Source organism: Podarcis muralis, chromosome 1 (genome assembly GCF_964188315.1).
Source record: "Podarcis muralis chromosome 1, rPodMur119.hap1.1, whole genome shotgun sequence".
In the NCBI taxonomy this organism is placed as follows: Eukaryota; Metazoa; Chordata; class Lepidosauria; order Squamata; family Lacertidae; genus Podarcis; species Podarcis muralis.
The window spans coordinates 47,315,119-47,334,709 of record NC_135655.1 but is presented as its reverse complement, the minus strand read 5'-3'; the positions used below and the strand labels follow the sequence as shown (position 1 = coordinate 47,334,709).

Here is a 19,591-nt window from a genome sequence, read left to right as displayed (position 1 = left end):
ATTTAACGCTATCCTAGAAGGTGCACAGGCTGACATTGTGTCATCAAGACTGCTAAAAGGGCAGCAGTTACAGGCAACCTGTCCTCTCCCTCCCTGCCCCCTGGACATTTTTAGCATATGTTTTTATGTTTGCAATACACACGTGTAAAATGCAGGAAATGACTAAAGGGCTGCTGAACTGCATTTGGAGTGTGTTTATTATTAAGGGACAAGCAAAGTGCCTGTCAGGAAGCCAAATGGGAGGAGGAGTCCTCTTAGCTTTCACTGAAACATATGCATCAAACTTGCACTTTGTGTGCGCCTACTGTTCTTGAAAGTTTGAAATACATGAAATATTGGTGTATGTTCTTTATGGGTATTCTTGCATAGTCTGCTTAATACAAGCAACCCTGAGTATGCTTAGTTGTTAGGATGTAAAATATTGGCCTCATGCACACCATACATTTAAAGCACTATGATACCACTTTAAACAGTCATAGTGTCTCCCCAATTTCCCCCCAGAGCTGTAGTTTATTAAGGATGCTGAAGGTCCCTGGGTTCAATTCCTGGCATCTCCTGGTTGAGCTAGGAAAAACCCCTGCCTGCAACTCTGGAGAGCTGCTGGCAACCATTATAGACAAATACTGAGCCAGATGATGCAGTCGACTGACTCTCATCTAACACTTCCTGTTATGTACTGAAGTTCTCACCCTGGGCCAGCAGGGGGATACTGTAGATAGTTATGCAAATGAAGGATCGAAAGTGACGTTCAGTGATTGGATAGTTTTAGAAAGTTGCTACAGTAACGTTGTACTGGAGCTCTATATAAGCAGGCTGACTGAGCCCTTCAGTTCAGTTCTGTTCTGGCCTCTGAATAAATAAGAGCTGTTTGAAGAATCGTTGTGTCGTCTGATATGTTCACCCACAACTTAACACTTCCCATCTTCCTTAAGAGATTGATGCAGCAGGACTTGAATGATTTCATGGCCTTTTGGGGGTATATTTGGCATGAGGTATCACATGTCTCCTTTGTGCTGTCTATGTATTTGTTTTTCCTTGCTGTTATTTTCCATTTCTTTGGAATCAGTTCTTTTTTACACTGTCATTCTTAGCTCATTAAAAACTATGTTTTAGGAGAGACAAAAAAAAAAAAAGACAAAAGGAGAAAGAATGAGGATATATTAAAAGAGAAAAGCTAGTTCATGACATGTCATAATCATATGGGGCTTTCCAAATGAATAATTTTTCTCATGGTAGGACGTGGATAATATGGATTATTGCCTGCCCATGGGGAATTTCCAGTAGACAGGGCAGGTGACACGGTTGGAGCCCCTGTCAGGCAGTAGGAACAGCGAGACACATCAGGCTCTTGACATGGTTGACTTGAAGTGCCACACTGTTGTTGACACTGTGATTCTACATCAGCTCAAACTTGATGCAATAGGAGGGATTAAAAACATTTTTTTACAGACATCCCTGAATTGACAACCGTCCCACCCATGTTGCAACACAAGATCACAGGATATGGTGTACACAGCACACTACCATGAGGGAGAATTTGCTCAGATGGCAGGCAGCTTGGCATGGAGCTACATCTCTGTAGCCTTATGTTTGCACACTTAAGACATCAGAAGAGGGATAGACCTTGCCTTGGGACTCCAGACACAAATACCCAATATGAAACCCAAACAATTGTGGGTGCTAAGAAAGAGTGTCTTGCATAGATAAACAAAGAAAGATCTCAAAACCCAGGCAGTTGCATATGAGCCAAAACATTCTTCCAGATAGCTTGGACCTAAACTGTGTAGCCAATTTTAAATATGGCGATACCATCACAATCGCCTTGCCACTAAAGAAATGTATTTACCTTTTATTATGAACACACAGAATAATATACACAAATGTATCAAATATTACACCCCCTCACCCAATGAATACAAAACAGGCCTTCAGAAAAGAGACATCTTTCTGACAGTTTTTTTCAGTTTCACTTTGGTTGATTTGAGCACTGGGGAAAAAAGTGTGATCAAAGTGTAATTTAACTCATGAACACACCCACATGAACAAGAATATAGAGCAGAACCTGTGGCTTTGAGGTGGTATCCAGTGCCGGTCCTACTCAGAACAGACCTAATGAAGTTAATAGACATGACTAATTTAGGTTCATTAATTTTGAGTCTACTCTTGGGATGGACTTACGGTAATTGGATACAGCCCCAGGATGGCCAGTGGTCAGGAAAGATGGGAGCTGTAGTTTGGGAGAATCTGGAGACCACAAGTTCCTCATTCCCAGTACAAAGCATCTGTGGGCTTCTGATTTTGCAAAGGCTTGTGTACTTTCAGATTGTCAAGCCTTAAGCACTTCTTTTGAGTTTGAGATAACAGCAAAACAAAGCGGAAGAAGAAATGTGTAGTCTTTCAAAACCAGTGACAAAGATATGAGATTAAAAGCTGTATGAAAAGTGCCTCAGAGGGCCTCTTGCTGCACCTCTTTGGGAAATTAGTGACAAAAGCAGCAATTATTAGTGTTGGCGGTTTCTCTCACAAAAGTATGCTTCTGGATGCTAAAAAGTGTTTTATTTAGATAGGGGAGGGCTGCAAGACTCGGAATTTTCATTTGATAAAGCGGGGAAATAACTTATCCAGAGATTTGACTTTCTACAGCAGAAGTCCAGCCAGGCGCTGGGTGAGGATGGGCTGCGAGCAAAGAATGGGGGGAAATGGGTATGGAATGGATATGCAGGTTGATCCGATAAAAGGGAAGAATACCAAGTGGCAAAAGAGAAAATGGAGAGGACAGAAAGGATAGGGCAATATTGTGGAAAGGGTGGGGTTGGCGACAGAAACCACAACTGCGTATATAATATTTTGCATTCGGAAGCTTGTCTCCTCTGACACCCCTGGCCCATTTAACGCTGAAGAGGAGAAATAAATAAAACAGGGGGGGGGGGAGAGAAATCAAGTCCCCCTGCGCTCAGAGTTAAGGCACAATATGAGAAGAGACGAAAATACCCCAAAGCCACAGGGCGCAAAGTGGGCAACCTCGCACATGGGAAGAGAACGGAGCCGGCCCGCTTCCTCCTGCCTGTTTCTCTTTCTCCCATATTCCCCGCCCTGGAGGAGGGAGCTCCTCCTCCTCCTCTTCCCACAGCCGCCGAGGCCGCGCGAGGAGAGCGGGGAGGCGGCGGCAGTCCACGTGCGGGAAGGCGCTGGCTGATCTCCCGCGTTGTTAAGGCCGGCCGGCGAGGCTCCTCCCCTTCCTTGTATTCCTCCGGCCTGGGGAGCCTCGCCCCGATCAATCCTTTCCCTCCCGCCGGGGTTCTAACTTCGACCCTGCAGGCAGGAGCAGCTGCTCTGCCCCTTTAAACCCTCGCCGAGGGAGGGCAAGCCGCCCTCTTTCCCCCGCCTCCCTCCCCTCCCACTCGCCAGGCCCGGCGCGTGAGGCGAGCTCGCGCTAGAGCGCAGGCGGAGCAACGACCGAGAGCGGCTGTTGCTTGTGGCGGCGGCGGCGAAGGAGGAAGCGGGACTCGGCGGCGCAGTCGGAGCGAAGAAGAAGGGTCGGACTGAGGAGACGAGAGGAGGAAGGGGGGGGGAGTGCCCTCGCCTTCGCCGCCGCCCTCGCGACGTTGCCCCGGAGCTACTTTAGCCTTGGCATTTCTATCTATTTAAACCCCCTCGCTTGTTTGTTTATTTCCCCTGGCGGCCGCGAATGTTGCATTGGCCGAGCCCTGCGCCAAGAGGAGACGGGTCCCTCCCCTGCCGTAACCAGGGCCAGGCAGACAAGGGCACGCGGGCCTTGCAGCAGCAGCAGCGGCGGCGGCGGCAGCCCAGCCTCTCAGTGCCTTGGAGCGAAGAGGAGGAGGTAGCAGGAGGAGAAGAAGAAGAAGGGGCCGCCTTCTTCCCGGAACCAGCCGCGGCTGGGTGAGCGAGCCGCTGCCGGGAAAGGGGGTGGGGAGGGGAGGGCGGGCGAGGAAAGTGTGGGGTGTGTGGAGGGGGCTGAAGGCGCGTCCTTCTCTCCACCCCTCCCCACCTCCTTTGGTTCTTTGTTAGCCAAGCGCGGAAGGCAGACAGGCAGGCATGGGGGGGGGGGGCTGTCAAGAGTTCCTGGGCTTTCCCCTTTCCAGACACGCACACCTGCTCTGCGGAGCCCGGGGGGTGGGTGGGGTGGGGGGCGGCTTCTGGAAAATAATAAAAGAGCCGCCGAGTACAGACGGCGACGGTTTGGGTGGATTTGGGGCAAAAGGGCGGAGGGCGAAGATGCTTGAGCCCTGTGGATGGAGACTGACAGCCACTCTCTTCGTCCCCGTCCCCCCAGAAAAAAAAAATTCCTTCAGAGGATTAGATTCCCAAGGGTGACGGTGGGGGGAGAAATCCTGGGAAGAAATCCCATCATCGCCTGGGAAACTTGTCAGGACAAAGCTGTGGTGGAGATGACAGAACGCTCAAAGTTGCTGGAGGATGGGCTAGTTAGATGCAGCAGTTTTTAACCCACACAAGCATTTAGCGACCCTATTATTATTATTTTACCTTCTGTTTCTGTAATCATTGCACTGCTGTGCTAACCTTTCTTAGTCCAGGCCATGTCCCAAACCACTAGTTGAAGACCAGTGGAGAACATGGATTCTCAAATGCAGATGTGCCTGTCCTGTGTCTGCATTGGGGGCAGCTACTAAAGAGAATTCTGGGGCTTGATGACATAACGGAACACAATCTTTATTTATGCCATGTCTCTGAAACCTCCTTTTAGCGGGTGGTGTGGGTGGTGAAATGACTCTTAGGCTCTGGTAATGTCTAGTTTCTTTGTGTCTGAATCTGTACTTTGGGTGCTGCTCTACGAATGCTGAATTTCCTGGGGAAAGTTGTGTGGCTGTAAGTAGCTACCTCACTCTTTTAAAAAAGAGGAATAGGGAAAGAAAGAAGACTCTCTTTTTAAAAAATAATAAAAATCTGTATCTCTTTAGAAAGTTGTGCTATTTTACAAAAGCCTTTTGGGCTTTAGATGATGAAATATTGCATTCATATGCTCATCTCTGTTTTAAAATAAGTTGTGAGGTGTAATGAGAAAATAGTTGTGCCTATGAATAAGAATAAAAGTCCATTATTGGATTTAAGAGAGAGTGAATGCATTGCTTTCCAGTAATGTGCTCCTCTTCCACGAAACTTTACGTAAGAATTGCTAATCGTATATAATCGTGGCTGGTGTGCTGATCCTGTTTGATCCTAATGTTAGCTGCTAGGATGTGTTCTATAATAAACTTAAAGTAGAAAAAACCAGCACAGCCTTCTGCTGACAAAACGGTCTTCTCATGTATTAGTTCTCCTTTCCTATAAAATGTATATGCAAGATCAGCTTGAGTGGTACATTGACACTTTCTATTGAATATTTCATTCTAAGTGGTGGTTTCCACCTGAATATTAGCATATTAGTGCTGAGGAGCTGAATTTTTATACAAGGCCTCTGTCTGGATTAACTTTTGTTCAGTATTTGGACATACTTTAAAAAAAATCCTTATATTAAATGAGATTCTCAGTTTTTAATTGTTGTCTTATGCTGAAGAATTGCATCATAGAGTTGACATTCACTTTTTGGGTACATGTGTGTGAATGTACACCTGTCCATGTTAGGTCTGCCCCCCCCCCCCCATTGTAGCTATGCTACTATAAAGATAATACAAACAATTGAATCTATTTAGTACATAGATGTTTTTGTTTACTAAATCCCGCTTTTCAGTATCAGTATACCTATACCTATTTGTTATTTGAAATAACATTTTGATTCTAGGCCTGTAAGCAAGAGTCACCACTCTAGTATCAAAAGTCCAGGGGCTGAAAAAAGCAAAAATTGTTGAGATATGTTGGTCTTTAGATTCTTCCTGAATGGCTATACTCAACTTACAGTATACAGCAATTTAAAATGTGATAGTGTCTGATGAGCAGAGCTGCACACACTTGGATCCCCAAATTTGCAAGCCTTAGCTAACCAAAAACATTTTGAAACTGCTAGGATTCTCTTTGTGTGCTGTACAATCATAACCTCCTGCTCCTTTCCCCAGCTCATAGTGTAGAAGTAGGGAAGGGATCAGTCTTCCCTTCAACCATAGCTGCCTTCTCCACCTTGGAGCTAGAGAGTGGAATGAGGATCTTCCCTGAATTCGGCTGCATTTCTGAGGCACTCTGGTGTCCCGAAAGTATAGTGCATCCACAGGAAAAATCACTGCCCCATTTGACAGGTTCAGAGGAAGACACCAGCTGATGGTCTCATCAGAAAGTGTGGTAGACGAATTTGTGGGTCCCTGCTGAGGAGTAATTTAAGAGACACTAGTTTGGCAAGGTTCAGTTCTTAGGAAATGTGGGGGGTTTTTTTGAAGTTTTTGAATGTCATCACAATTTATTGTAACCTTGTGTTACAAACTGGGAAGGAAGTGAAGATGTTGAAATGTCTTGATGATGCTTGAAGTTGTTTGTATCTCAAGTACTGCCAATTTATTTTATTGTGCTTTATGTTCCTGTAAATGCTATTGTGTATCAAGGCTTCACTTGGCAGGCTCTCTTGTATCATGGTAGATATTCAGGGTTTTTCTTTCTTTCTTTTTTTAAATAAAGTGAGTTTCTTAAGGAAAGTGAAGAAGTGTTTTTAACAAAAGAGAATGTTGTTTTCCTAATACAAGTTGAGATTTTTCTAAACTCTGCTCAGGGTTGTTGAAATAGTCTTGGAACTATAGTATCTAAAGCCTGATGCTTGGGTGCGGAAGCAGGAGGAGGATGCCACTTTGTCTCTTTCTGTAATAAAATGTACTTGCCTGTCCCAGAACTACGGCAAGAGAGAAACGGAAATGCTTGCATAGGCCTAAGAAATTTTTCAGACAGGGTACTGTCCCCACCAGAGAAAGACAAAACAGTGTTGTGAGTGATGTTCTTTTTTGAATGATAAACACTGAAGCCCATTTATGTGGATTTATGGACAATGTATGGATAACTTATACCTGGCAACTAGGGCTACAATGGCACATCCACCCCCCCGTACTTCTTCACAACATATAAAAACAGCAGTTCCCTTTCAAGTTATGCCTGCACATGAAATTCAAGAGATGGTAGCAATTGAAATTTCTTAAATTCTTCTTACCTTTACCTAAAAAACAGAGTATATTTTCCCTTTTTTGTTAACTAATGGTTTGGCTTTGTTTATACAGGTTTGTGTAAAATAACATGGATATTTGTATTTAGTGTTATCTGAATTATTGGCTAGGACTTATGCTTGCAGGAGCAAAAGAGAGCGTACTTTGCAGTCATACTTGGGGCACCCTCTTAGCTGGCTTCACTACATGGGAACTGCTGCAAACTGTGCAGCTTCTTCCCATGCCACTTGCATAATATAAGAAGTCTAGACTTGAACTGCAGTGTTCTTGCTCCCACTCTACAAAGATAACATCCGGAGGAGCCCTCTGACTCAGTGAATGTAATTTGATTGACTTACAAAATCAAACATGCATTGGATTAAACTACATGCCCACAGTGCCATATAGGTAACTAGGCAGTTTTCTCTCTCTTGCAGGTAGCAGCAGCAAGTGCAAAGCAGCAGCTCCCTAAGTGGCCTCTGTAGCAAAAGCTGGAGCCTGCTTAGTCTGTGTGCCTGTCTGCAAGGAGGAAAACCTATGTCATTGCATATGTTTTATTTACAATGTCTTCTGGGGAACTTTGATCCTTAGAATCTTATGAGGGGTTTTCAGTGAGAAATCAGAAAGAGCAAAGAAACTTAGAAGATAGCTACCTAGCATTCCTTCTCTTCATAAACAGTCATACTTTGGGTTGAGCCTTTTCAGGTTGTGCTCTGCGGCGACCTGGAATTAATGGAACCCATTACTTCCAGGTTTCGCTGCTCACGCATACACAGACGCTCAAAATGACGTCATGCGCAGAAGCGGTGAATCGCGACCCATGCAGACGCGGGTTGCGTTCGCTTCAGGATGCGAACAGGGCTCCGGAACGGATCCCGTTCACATCCAAAGGTACCACAGTAGTTGAAGGAGAGTGTTGGGTGTGTCCTGAGTCACATTATGTTCGGGGGGGAGGGGCAAGAGTGAAGCCCAACAGGGCTGGTGCATGCCTCATATGAATGGTACCCAAGAACATGTTCCAGAATCCTTTGCATAGTACAGTGGTTTTTGATTGGCAGCTGAAAGTTATGAAAACCAGTTTTCCCCCTCATAAATAACTGAGTTGTCAGGGCTAAGTTTGGTTTAATTTTCAGTTTGTGGTTAAGGCTCAGAAATACATTTGTTGTCAGGTAAGCTAAACTCTATTGCATGTGTGCCGTTGTTGTTGTTGTTTATGAATCACCCTTCCTTTAGTATCACCCCAGGCGGTGTCCAACAAATGATAATAAAATTACTTTAATGAGTAAAGCAAATAGAGAACTAAAATAATACGGTCAGGCTTGTGGCTGGGTTATTATTATTAGTAGTAGTAGAATTTATTAAATTTGTATACTGACCTTCATCCATAGATCTCAGGGTGGTTCACAGCATAAAAATACAAGATAAAAACACAACATGCATAATAAAAACAATTCAAAGATACAGTATAATATGCAATAAAAGTCCTTATGTATTGAGCACAGTCAGCATAAAGACCCACAAATATGAAAATTACTTTTTGTGTACTCCAAAGCATAAAAAGAACAATGGACAATGAACAATAACACAATTAGGACAATAATACTTTGGAACAAACAGTTATAGATATATTTTGACAATTACCAGTAAGTCTTTTTCAAATTTGTCCCAATCAATCCTAAGTGTGGGTGTCAGGGGAGCCTCTCTAAGAAGACATTGTACAGCTAGGGTGCCACCACTGAAAAGTCTTATTATTGATACTATTACTATTAATAAGGGGCTTTCCATTCAAAAGTGACCCAGGCACAATATAAACACTAAAACCAATTATAGCAAACAACCAAGAAAAACTTCAATCGGTAGCTACCTGCTGGATCTCGTTTGGTGGAACACCTGAAAAAGGTCCTTGATGTCCTTAATGTGGCTGGTGTTACGTGAAAGGAGACTATTGTTCAGATAGCATGTCTGCAACCTTTTAGGGCTTTAAAAGCTTAATATTAGAACTTTGAGTTGGGCCCAGAACAATACTTGAAGCTAGTGCAAAAGAAAGAAAGAGCGGGATGGAGGGAAGCAAGCAAGTACTGGTGTATTATGGTCATAAGCTCCAGTCCTAGTTGACCATCATCTTATTTTGGATCAACTGAAATTTCTGCAAGGTTTTCAAAGACTCCCCCATGTATTGTGTGTTTCAGTAATACAAAGAAGAGGTTACCAGAGCATGAATCACTGCAGCTGCTTCCCTGTGCTGTTGCTGTTCTAGCTACCCAATGACTTTGATGTTAAAATTGCTCAAGGCTTTGGCTTCTAATCTAGACAGTATTAAGTAAACTGCAGAAGAAAAAAAATGTTTTCTTTCCATTACCTTTTCCAAGTGCTTCTAGTGAAGCAATTAAAGGAAGAGTTTTAAACATGTATAAACCCCAGCAAAGGTTAAGAATGGCCCGCATGCAAATCTGATCAGATTAAAAAATTAGCCCCCTTTACTTAAGCTACGCTGTCAAGACTGATTTGACATCTGCTTTACTACCAGGGGAGCATACAAAAAAAGTGTCAAAATGTTTCCTAATTTGTTAGCAGGTTAGGGATTGTCATGAGTTAGATTAGACATGAGAAAGTTGAAGTAAGGAGTGTTGGTTGTGCTTTTGTGCACTTTCCAGTTTCCTTGAATATCCTTTGTTTTCTAGTAGTATAATGATATCAGAACATTTATGAGTGTCAATACTCTGCTTCATTAATTCATTAGATCCAGGGCTGAAAAAAATCCCAGGCGCCTAACATTTAAGTATCAGCATTAACTCTTTCACTTGAATGTTCTCCATATTGAGATGAGGACTGACATTTGCAGGGGGTGGGGGCACTGGTGGAGGTCACAATGCTTCTGCTGCAGTGGTTTAATGATTTGCATTAATTACTATTTTAAGGTGATTTCACTGTGTTAGGGGAAAGTTTCAAAGAAGTGGTAAACATGGGTGTGATTATTTGGCAGTGACTATGGAGAACACTGCCCTTTTGAAGTCTATAACATTTAATTTGATATCAAGATTCTTGCCACCTGACTATGTATTCTTTTGTTAATGTCAGTTTTCGGAGAGAGGAAGGAAAATGTAACTGTTACTACGTTGAGTTTTTTAAAATTATTGATGAAGATCTGTGCACAAATCAAATGGAATATAGTCATAGTGACTACAGTTCTACAGTGAATTCATATCAAAAAATAGAAGGACGGCATTTAACTTTCAACATTGATTGCAGCACAAAGAGAGAGTGCAAACAGGAAACTTGTTCTGTGGTGAAGTTTGCAAACAGGAAATTTTCACAGAACAAACATAGCTCAAATATAACCTAAGAGAGATAATAAAAAATGTTTTTCTGTAATGTCATGATATTTTTTACCAAGTATTACTTGTAATTCCTCATGTCAAATTTTATTGAATTTTTTGTGGTACTTGCCCTGCTTTTACTGGAAAGGGGCAGAGGAGTGCTTCTCTTTCCTTATTTGAATTGAGTCAGTTCAGCATTCACCAACAGAGAGCTAGGGATGAGGGACAAAACTGAACAATGGAAGGGTGTCAATTGCAATACCTACATTAATATCACAATGGGACCTTAAAGGTTCACAAAAATGGAAGATTGGAGTAGGAGGCAGATATACTCTAAAATCAGGTGTACATACTGTATTGAGATCCATCTTCACTGAAGAAAGGATCGTTTTGTCTCCTGTCACATAAATACCTGCAAGGAATTAGCAGTCTTGGAAACAACCCAACCTTCCTTTAAATCTGCTTCACACACCCAGAGTGGAATGTAGTGGTATTCTTTCTTGGCAGTCTTAAGCTACTTCAATGTTTCTGTTGTTTTAGCTTTATTGTAATGCTTCAGTAGCTAATGAAGCACAAGAGGAAGCAAAATCGGTTTCTACAAATACTCAAGCATGAAAATTCTCTTGTTTAACTCTCTGCCTGTACCGCTTTTTAAACTGATGAATGGCACACAGGCTGAAAGCTATTTTAATATATAGAAAATCCTCTTTTCAAAACTTATTAATCAGGGTGGTGCAACTTTTTTTTCTTAGTAACTAATGTATACTTAGAGATATTGTATGTGTCTTGGATGTCTGATCCTAAATACAATTATCTAAAACTAAGCTAGCATTAGAAAAATCAGGAAGCTTGATGGCTGAATCGGAATTTTGAACCTGTGTTTGCAACATTCAGCCTTGCACTTCTGGCACTGCACTGGATCTTGGGAACAGTGAAATTGTACAGGAGACCTAAAATAATTATGCAACTGGCTACTGAATATCCATGGGGCTTTTGCCTGGAATACTGAAGCACAGCTCAGTGCATATGATTACAATATATAAAGACAAACTGGACACATAACTCTGAAACTTTGGTGCCTCTAGCATGCTGCAGCATGTAACCATGAAGAATGTGTGTAAGGTGATAGAACAAAACAAAGGCAACTTCCTCCTTTCTTTTTCCTAGCCATAAAGAGCAGCAATGTGGCTGTTCAGATTTATTTGTTATCTTTCACTAGCCTTAGTTCTTTTGGCACATTCAAGATAGTTCTTTGGACAGTGGACGACACAGAAGGGATTTAGAAGTTCCTGCTGTGGTTGAATGACAAAAATCAGTGAGGACAGAGAAACCTACAGGCAAAAAGTGTAATGAGGAAAATGTTAATTACAAGGTTTTGGCTTTCAAGTTAGTTCCCTAAAGCAAATCTCTTGGGGGCTAACTACACAGATGCATAAAACAGAGCTGTGATTCTGAAAAGCAGCTTCAGAAGAAAGCAAAGTGGCAGGGAAGGAGGTACATAATCCTCTTCCTACTTGCTGTTTCTTGGCTTCACATGGCACCCCAAGCATTTTCTCCCCTACATGGGGTTCCAGATGCACGAATCCTGCTTAAAATGAAGAAAGAAGATAAACTTGAGCAGCGAGAGGTGATATTTCAAAGGAAGTCTGAGATTCCCTTTAAGCATTGCTTTTCTGATAGCTGTTTCACATTTTGAGTATTATTAGCAAGCATATTCTATATGCTATGTGTACCTTTCAGAGTTTACCAAAGCAGATATGGAGTAAGTTATTTTCTCATTATGTGTATTACAGAGGGGATCTGGGCTGTGTTTTCCAAGTTTGCTTGTGGGGTGTAAGGGAGGATGAATTTGTCTTGGGCATTACAGGGAACACTGCTCACAATTTCAGTAGACAGATGAGTACTCAGTTTTCTTGTAAAGTGTGAAGTTATGTAAGTTGTTGAGCTAATGGAAACCAAAAGGAGCACAGTGGCTTGAAGTACAAAGGTGGATGTAGGGATTAATGTGTGCATGTTATCCTACTGCTAATGCAATGTAATGTAATGAGCTGCTTGACACACAAATGTAATCTTTGGTCATATTGGTGGAATATGGATGTGACTGCAGGTGAATGAATAGTTAGGAAGCAGAGGAGCCGGCTAATTTCCCATCTGCTGTCTGTGCTAATATTTCTATTATCTGAATCTGCCTCGAGATTTGCTGTTACCTATTGTATTTGAAATCCAACACATTGCTTCAGCTAAAATTCACTCCTGCCTTTGTGAAATGGTCGTGCAAGAATTTTATTTTAAATGAAGCACAACATGAAAGGCTGATATAGATTATATTTAAGACTGCTTCTGTTAGTTCACAATATAATAAATGCAAGAGCAAAGATTGGAGGGAGTTAAGCAGCAATAATTTGTGTTTGTTTCCTGAGTGTCTAAGGGTATTTCAGTATGTGCATTTGGTTACTTGTTCCTGAATAATTTGGTCAGAGTGCCTCTTCCTGTGCTATGTTTGTAAGTGAGCTTGTGTACCCTGGAAAGGTTTCCTAATATGGTTCAGCCAACAAAGCTAGCTTATGGTGAGGAGGTGGGAACTTAAGAGCAATGCTAAAAAGAGCATGTTAACTCACATTTATTTTCATCTTGTCCTCGGCTGACACCTCACTAGTTCCTGTTTGTTACTCTGTTGCTAATCACAGAAGACCATTGCATTTAATATTGATTAATTGTAGACTACATTTTACAGCCTTCACCTCAGATCATCAACTTGGGTGGTGATTAACAAATGCCTATACCAGGGGTCAGCAAACTTTTTCAGCAAGGGGCCAGTCCACTGTCCCTCAGACCTTGGGGGGGACGACTATATTTGGAGGGGGGGGGGGAGAAAAAAGAATGAATTCCTATGCCCCACAAATAACCCAGAGATGCATTTTAAATAAAAGCACACAATCTACTCATGTAAAAACACCAGGCAGGCCCCACAAATAACCCAGAGATGCATTTTAAATAAAAGGACACATTCTACTCATGTAAAAACATGCTGATTCCTGGACCGTCCACGGTCCGGATTTAGAAGGCGATTGAGCTGGATCCGGCCCCTGGGCCTTAGTTTGCCTACCCATGGCCTATACTAGAGAAGTCATTGTTCCTGATCACAGAAACTAAGAGTATTCTAGTTATAGCGATGAATTATCTTTTCAGATGTCAACTGGGAATTATGCAGCATGCCGCTACTAGTAAATTAATGTCCTTGAATCCAGGTGTTTCAGTGTAAGCTTCTCAATGTTACTGTATGCTTTTATAATTGGAAACTGTTCTTTTACTTGGCTTTTCTGTATATAATTATGAGGTAGGCTTAAATAAGAAACAATAGGCGGAGACGTGGGGAGGAAGACTTCTTCACCAGAAATCCTATGGCATAAAAGCCTGAATTCTTCAGGTAGAAATAATAGTCTGAATTTTTTTTTTTTGGGGGGGGGTGAGGAAGAGATTATATATGATCTTTCAGATGATGCCCTTACACATTCTGTAGTCACATTCAGTAGTGTGTTATTTGTCAGTCTTCTGTAACCACATCTGCTTAAATTAGAAAATGACAGACTTTATTTTAGGGCAAAATCTGTACTCTTCTTAAATGTATAGGCCTTTTGTTTTTCTTGGCACTATAAGATGCTTTAAGATAAAAGTGCTGATGCAGGCTGTGGATAAGAAATGGCCAGGGCTGTTTTCGATGCCAGGCAGTGTTTTAATATGGGCTGCTTTTAAATAGTGTGCTTTTAATCCTCAGTATTTGCAGTTTTTGAAGTGGCTTCTGAGCACTGAAATGGTTCTGTATTACACAGGCTGCCAGTTTGATAAAATATAGTCCCAAATATAAAGGTAACATAAAGCCCCTCCCTCCTTGCAACATTACTTTTGTTTTTGGAGTGTGTTTGTTTAATTAATGTAAATAATAGGCAATTGGGAATGGAGAGAGAGAGAGAGAGAGAGACCCTTTCCTTACCTGTTGTTTTCTGCTTTCTGGAGTTATAGAAACATGTTGAAGAACAAGCATCCATTTGGAAATTGGTGGGAGGATACTTTGAATGGGAGGCTGTTCAATCTTTTCCTTGCTGATAGGTGTAAAACATTCTAATTGCATTCTGCCAAATAAGCATTCTGAGGAGCAGGTGATAGTGCACATTTTTTCATGCAGCATTTAGTCTAGTTCTAAGGCTGTGCCTAGTGAGACTGTGTATGTTTCTGCTTTTTCATCAGCAAAAAGAGCTATCAGTGTTGTGTGTCTATAATTTATAGGGCCATTACTTATCAAATATGTGTAAAGACATAGTATAGTCATAGTTATTTATCTTCAGGTTCCTGATAATGTTTTTAAAAGGATTATCAGTTGGGATCCACTGGAAACGAGATTGTGTATATTTCTGCAGTTAATGTTTGTGTAACTCTTCTACAATGTTTGGAATGCAGGTTTCAGAAACATGTTGCTAATAAGGACAGTGCCCTTAAAATCCAGCGTTGCTGCAATTGGCTACGTTGGATATCTCTAAAGCAAGCTCTGTACAAACCTGGGTTGAGGGATGCTTTCTGGGAAACCTTAATTTTGTAGCTGTAACACAAGGGCAGTAAAAACTGACTCTGTAGACTTCAGTCATCATTTTCTTTTAGACATTATCATTGTGTAGGAATAAAAATTTCAAACTTCTAAGAGGCAGCATAAGAATTTCAGGCGACTGGAATTTTTCCAGTTTACCTTTCATGCACTGTTCCATAATTTTGCAGTAGATGCCAGGCAGTGGAATAGGAGAAGGCTGAGTGCAGAATATAGGCTGTAAGCCAAGCTTTCAGTTCAGTTATAAGCTTGAGAATCCAAACTGTGAAAAATAAAAGTATTGCTGATAAATTTCTGCAAACGCATAGGTCAGGGGATTAAAAAGGGGGCAGGGGGGAAAGAAAACAAGAGTATGGGTTCCATTGATCAGAAACTAGGACCTTCTCTCTCTGTAGCAGTGTTAGAAATTCCCCAAGTGTCAGGCACGTTTTGCAACTGGTGTGAGTCCAGTTGTGAGCATGTGGAGATCTCTGGATACCAGGTTGGCAACTGATATCTCCATCTGGCTGCCCCCCCCCCCCAGCTTTTTAAAGCCAGTATGCAGAAAGCTTATTTGTTGTATTTATATCCCACCTTTTTCTTCAAGGAGTTTGCCCCCTCCCCCCAGTTAATCCCTACAATGACCTTGTGAGGTAGACTAAGAGGCTGTTACTGGCCCAAGCTCACCCAATGAGCTTCATGACTGAGTGGGAATTTGAACCATGACTTCCCAGGTCCTAATCCAACACACTAACCACTACACCACACTGGCTTCCTAGAGTACTTCTGTTATGGGGCAGCTATATAAATTAAGTAGGTAAATAAATGTGAGGAAAGCAAAATGTCACTTTGAGAAGGATCGGAAATATTTTCCTTGAAGCTTGAATTTGTCTTATTCTGGATTGTTTTATTTGACGTTTTAATGTGCTGTAAACTGCTTTGAGAATTTTTTTCCTTTAAATATAAAGCAGTGTAGAAATGAAAATAATAATGAATTCCGCTGCAAAAAAACCCCCACCTCTGTTGTGTGCCTAGAAATTCTGTTGTGGCAACTGTAACCTAGGTTTAAGGTGCCACTTGGCAATTAGCTTATATATCTGAGTTTCTAACACTGCTCTGCAGACTTGTGTAACTTGTTTAGGGATTTCAAATGATACTCTTAGAAGCATTCTGTAAAAGTGTCCCATCCTGTTCTATCCTAGTCCCGAACAAATCCCCAAATTTGCAGGAATTATGTTAATAACCTCTCTCTCACACACCCAAATATCTGTGTAGTTCCCATATTTGGAGTTTCTGGCCATTCAGTGTTTTACATTAAGTGTAGACTTCTAGATTCAGTTGTACCATGTTGAGGCCCAATTTTCTTCTTTGTTTGTGATTTAGGAGGCCTGCCGTCCTTGAAAAGCTGAGTTTGACTGAGGTGTGTAAGCCAGGAGTCTAATTTTTCTGTTCATAAAAACTGTATATGTAACAACAGGATCTTAAATATAACAGTAGTTTCATTTTTGCTTGAATTGAGTTTTTGCATTCCCCATTTCCACTTCTTGTTTGTGATAGTTGATTCAGCATTTGAATCTTTATTGGGTTAGTTTTGATCTCTGGCCAACTCTGTTGGTTAATTTGATTTAACTGTTTTGTGTAGCGAACTGTAACAATTCAGCACTGTTGAGTTTGATTTCTCCTCAGTGAAATATCTTAAAATTTGAACTTTTGGCAGTTTGTCTTGTGTTGCTGAATCATTTTTTTAAACCACTGCAGAAGGAGGGACAAATAGACTCTTTTGTTTATATTTAAAGGATTAAAATGCTGCATTCAAGCCAGGCCCACAACCTTAGTTGGCATTTGTCTGTCTCAGGAGACAATGGAAGAGGGCGTCATTGGAGGTAAAGTCAAACTGTTGAAGAGTTACAGTGCCTGTTGTGTTGTTGGACCTCAACACTTTTCATCTATCCTCTCTAAAGACCCAGATCGTCCTATGGCAGCTCACTTGTTCCTCCCGTTCCTTCAAGGAGTAGCACTTCTCTGTGCGACATAAATTCCCCACCTGGAATCTGCATACTGTCTTATCATCTCTATAATGTCCTCCTTTTGAGCTACTCAAGTTGGTCCCTCCTACTATCCTTTAAAGTCCTGTGCCTCATAGCCACTACCTCCACCAGAGGCATTTCAGAACTAAATGCATTGTCAGTTGAGTTGTGTTTTCCACAGAGAGAGATAGTAATCCCTTCCAAAGGTACTTTCACAATTCCACTGCCAAGAAGACTTGATTCTTCCATCACTCTGCCATTTTCTGGTACATCTGTCAGAAAAGGCAGGGCACTGCCTTGATGTTCCTTGAGAAGTGAAGGTATATATTCATCGTACACGGTCCATACAACAGACCAGCTCGCTCTTCAGCTCCTTTCATCCTCTCCTGATGAGGAAAAGAGTCGAAAAAGAGCTGGATGGCAGAAACAATGCATTTTGTTGGCTTGCGTTTCTCTTAACCTGCCTCCACCTACTCGACTAGGACAGCAGCACCCTTGCGGCCTTCTCCCTAAATGCCCATCTACATACAAGAGTTCTGCAGAGTGGTCACATGGTCAACATCTTCCATATTCCTTTAGCATTACAAAACTGACACTTTGGCTTCAGCTTCAGCTGCCTTTGGAAGGAGGGTGTTGCAGCATCTTCTTCCATTCACTGTTTGTCCCTCCCTTCATGGGTCTGTAGGCTTTTATACATCCCAATCTGGCCGCATTTGTTTCTGTGAAAGGTTTTTCTGAATCCCATAAAAGCTGCCGCCAGAGCCCACCTCATCACTTGTCTCCCCCTTCCCCCAATAGTTCCTCCATCATACTTCTCTACCTTTCCTACCAGAGTCTCAGTGAATTTTAAAGGCAACCTTTCTGTTAAAGCTGTCTTCCATGCTATACTGGTACCAAATCTCCTTGCTTTCTGGCTTGTTATTTAAAAACTGAAGAAGGAAGGGGAGGGGAGGAGCTAAAACAGCAACTTCCTGTTTGAATTCTTTATTTTTTGCAAGCTTGCAATGTTACCTACTGACCGCTTGGTGGTGCCTATCCTAAATCCCAATCTGGCAACAGTTTTTACAGGATCCAGAAATACCTTTCATAGTAAGTATAATGGATTTGCTTTTTCCCTCGAAGAAATGTGCAGAATCCTGGTAGTTGTGTGATTTGGGCTAGGCTATCTCCCTGCTTTCTAGAGGGGAAAGGCATGAAACTGTTCTGAAAGGTTGAGTCAATGGCCCTCCATGGTTTTCCATGGGCCCTCAAAATATGAAGAGATAGGAGGCAAAGGTGGATCTGGTGAGCTGATTAGAAGGTAGATAATAATCCCAGGGGCATATGTGCGCTGTGCTACAGGAGACCTCTGATTTCTGTTGCCGTCTCTCTCTGGGTGCAGCTGCTATAGAGTAACCTTTGTTAGCCCCCTCTGCCTTGCATGTGTATGTAGAGGTGTTCTAACATAATCTTGTATTGTTTTGCTGAACTGAAAACTCAAATTGGTGTGACTGAAATTTGTTGATCGTTGTCCCTTTTGATTTGCAAGCTGTCAGTTGCCAGGTTTTCTCTTCCACAGCTACCTGTACAGCCCTATGCTCTTCAGCATCCTGTAGCTAATACATCATGTTTTTAACCTAAGGGCATGATGTCCAGCTGCACCACGATGATGTTTTTGGACAATTCCTTCAAAGCAGTGCCCTTATCATGCCCTTATCATGTCAGGGTTTGCAGAAAGCAGAAATGTCTTATAAGAAACAGATGAGTGGTGATCATGATCTGCTGGTATTTTATTACAGCTCAGTGGACACTTGAGACTGCCTTGGCCTTATCCACTTAGTGCTTCCTTGACTAGCAATGGTCTTTGTGATAGATTCCCTTTTCTCCCTTCTTCCTTCCAAAGTGGAAAAACTATATGTCTTTGGGTACAGGGCACAATACTTCCTTGCCAGCTTTGTTGTCTGGCTCAAGTAACAAGGCATTCCATATTCATGTTGCTGTGCTACTTTTTCCTAGACATCAGTTAACTGAGTGGTTTCAAGTTGGCCGCCTCAAAAGCACGAGTATTTTTTTCCTGAGGGTGCTTGGTTTATGTGTACTGTTCTCTTAAAAGTCTGGCCATTGGGTGGATGTGACTGTAAGGAATGAATGCCTCTGTTGTCTTCTAGAACATAAAGGCTACTACTGTCAGTAACAATCTGAAGATTCATGGAGATTGTTGGGTTTATAGCATTAGTCCCTTTCTCTCTGGCCCTTAGTATTCATTTATGCTTCAATTAATTGTATATTCAGAAAGAAGTTACACTCTTGCTTAGTTCCCAACCCACTGTTTATTTTAGAATATAATGTTGAAGGCACTTCATTGGATAGTTCATACACTGATACTATCAAAGACAGTGCTATTTCTAGGTCTGGAAGAGACTGGTTCACTTTAAACTATTGGTGCAGATGCACGTGTATGAGACTAGTGGTGGACTTTCTGGTTTTAGACCTGGTTGCCCAGTGTCTTTAGTTTTGTATGGGCCATTTGCAGAAGAGTAAATTGTTTAAAAGGCATGCCAATAGCAGGTGAATCAAGATTTGAAGAATCTCAAAGAA

At 41.8% G+C, this 19,591-nt stretch overlaps 1 protein-coding gene across 3 annotated transcripts in view; it reads left to right on the top strand.

Moving 5' to 3' along the window:
- Positions 1-3,175: 3,175 nt before the first annotated feature.
- Positions 3,176-19,591, top strand: part of SUSD6 (sushi domain containing 6) — a 58,024-nt gene continuing 41,608 nt past the window's right edge. The window contains exon 1 of one of the 3 annotated variants that reach the window (XM_077927669.1): positions 3,176-3,900. The gene's annotated coding sequence lies outside the window, so the exon portion shown is untranslated. Of the gene's footprint in view, positions 3,901-11,901; positions 12,039-19,591 lie in introns of those variants that run through there. The other 2 variants (XM_028725221.2, XM_077927671.1) reach the window with 2 other exon arrangements.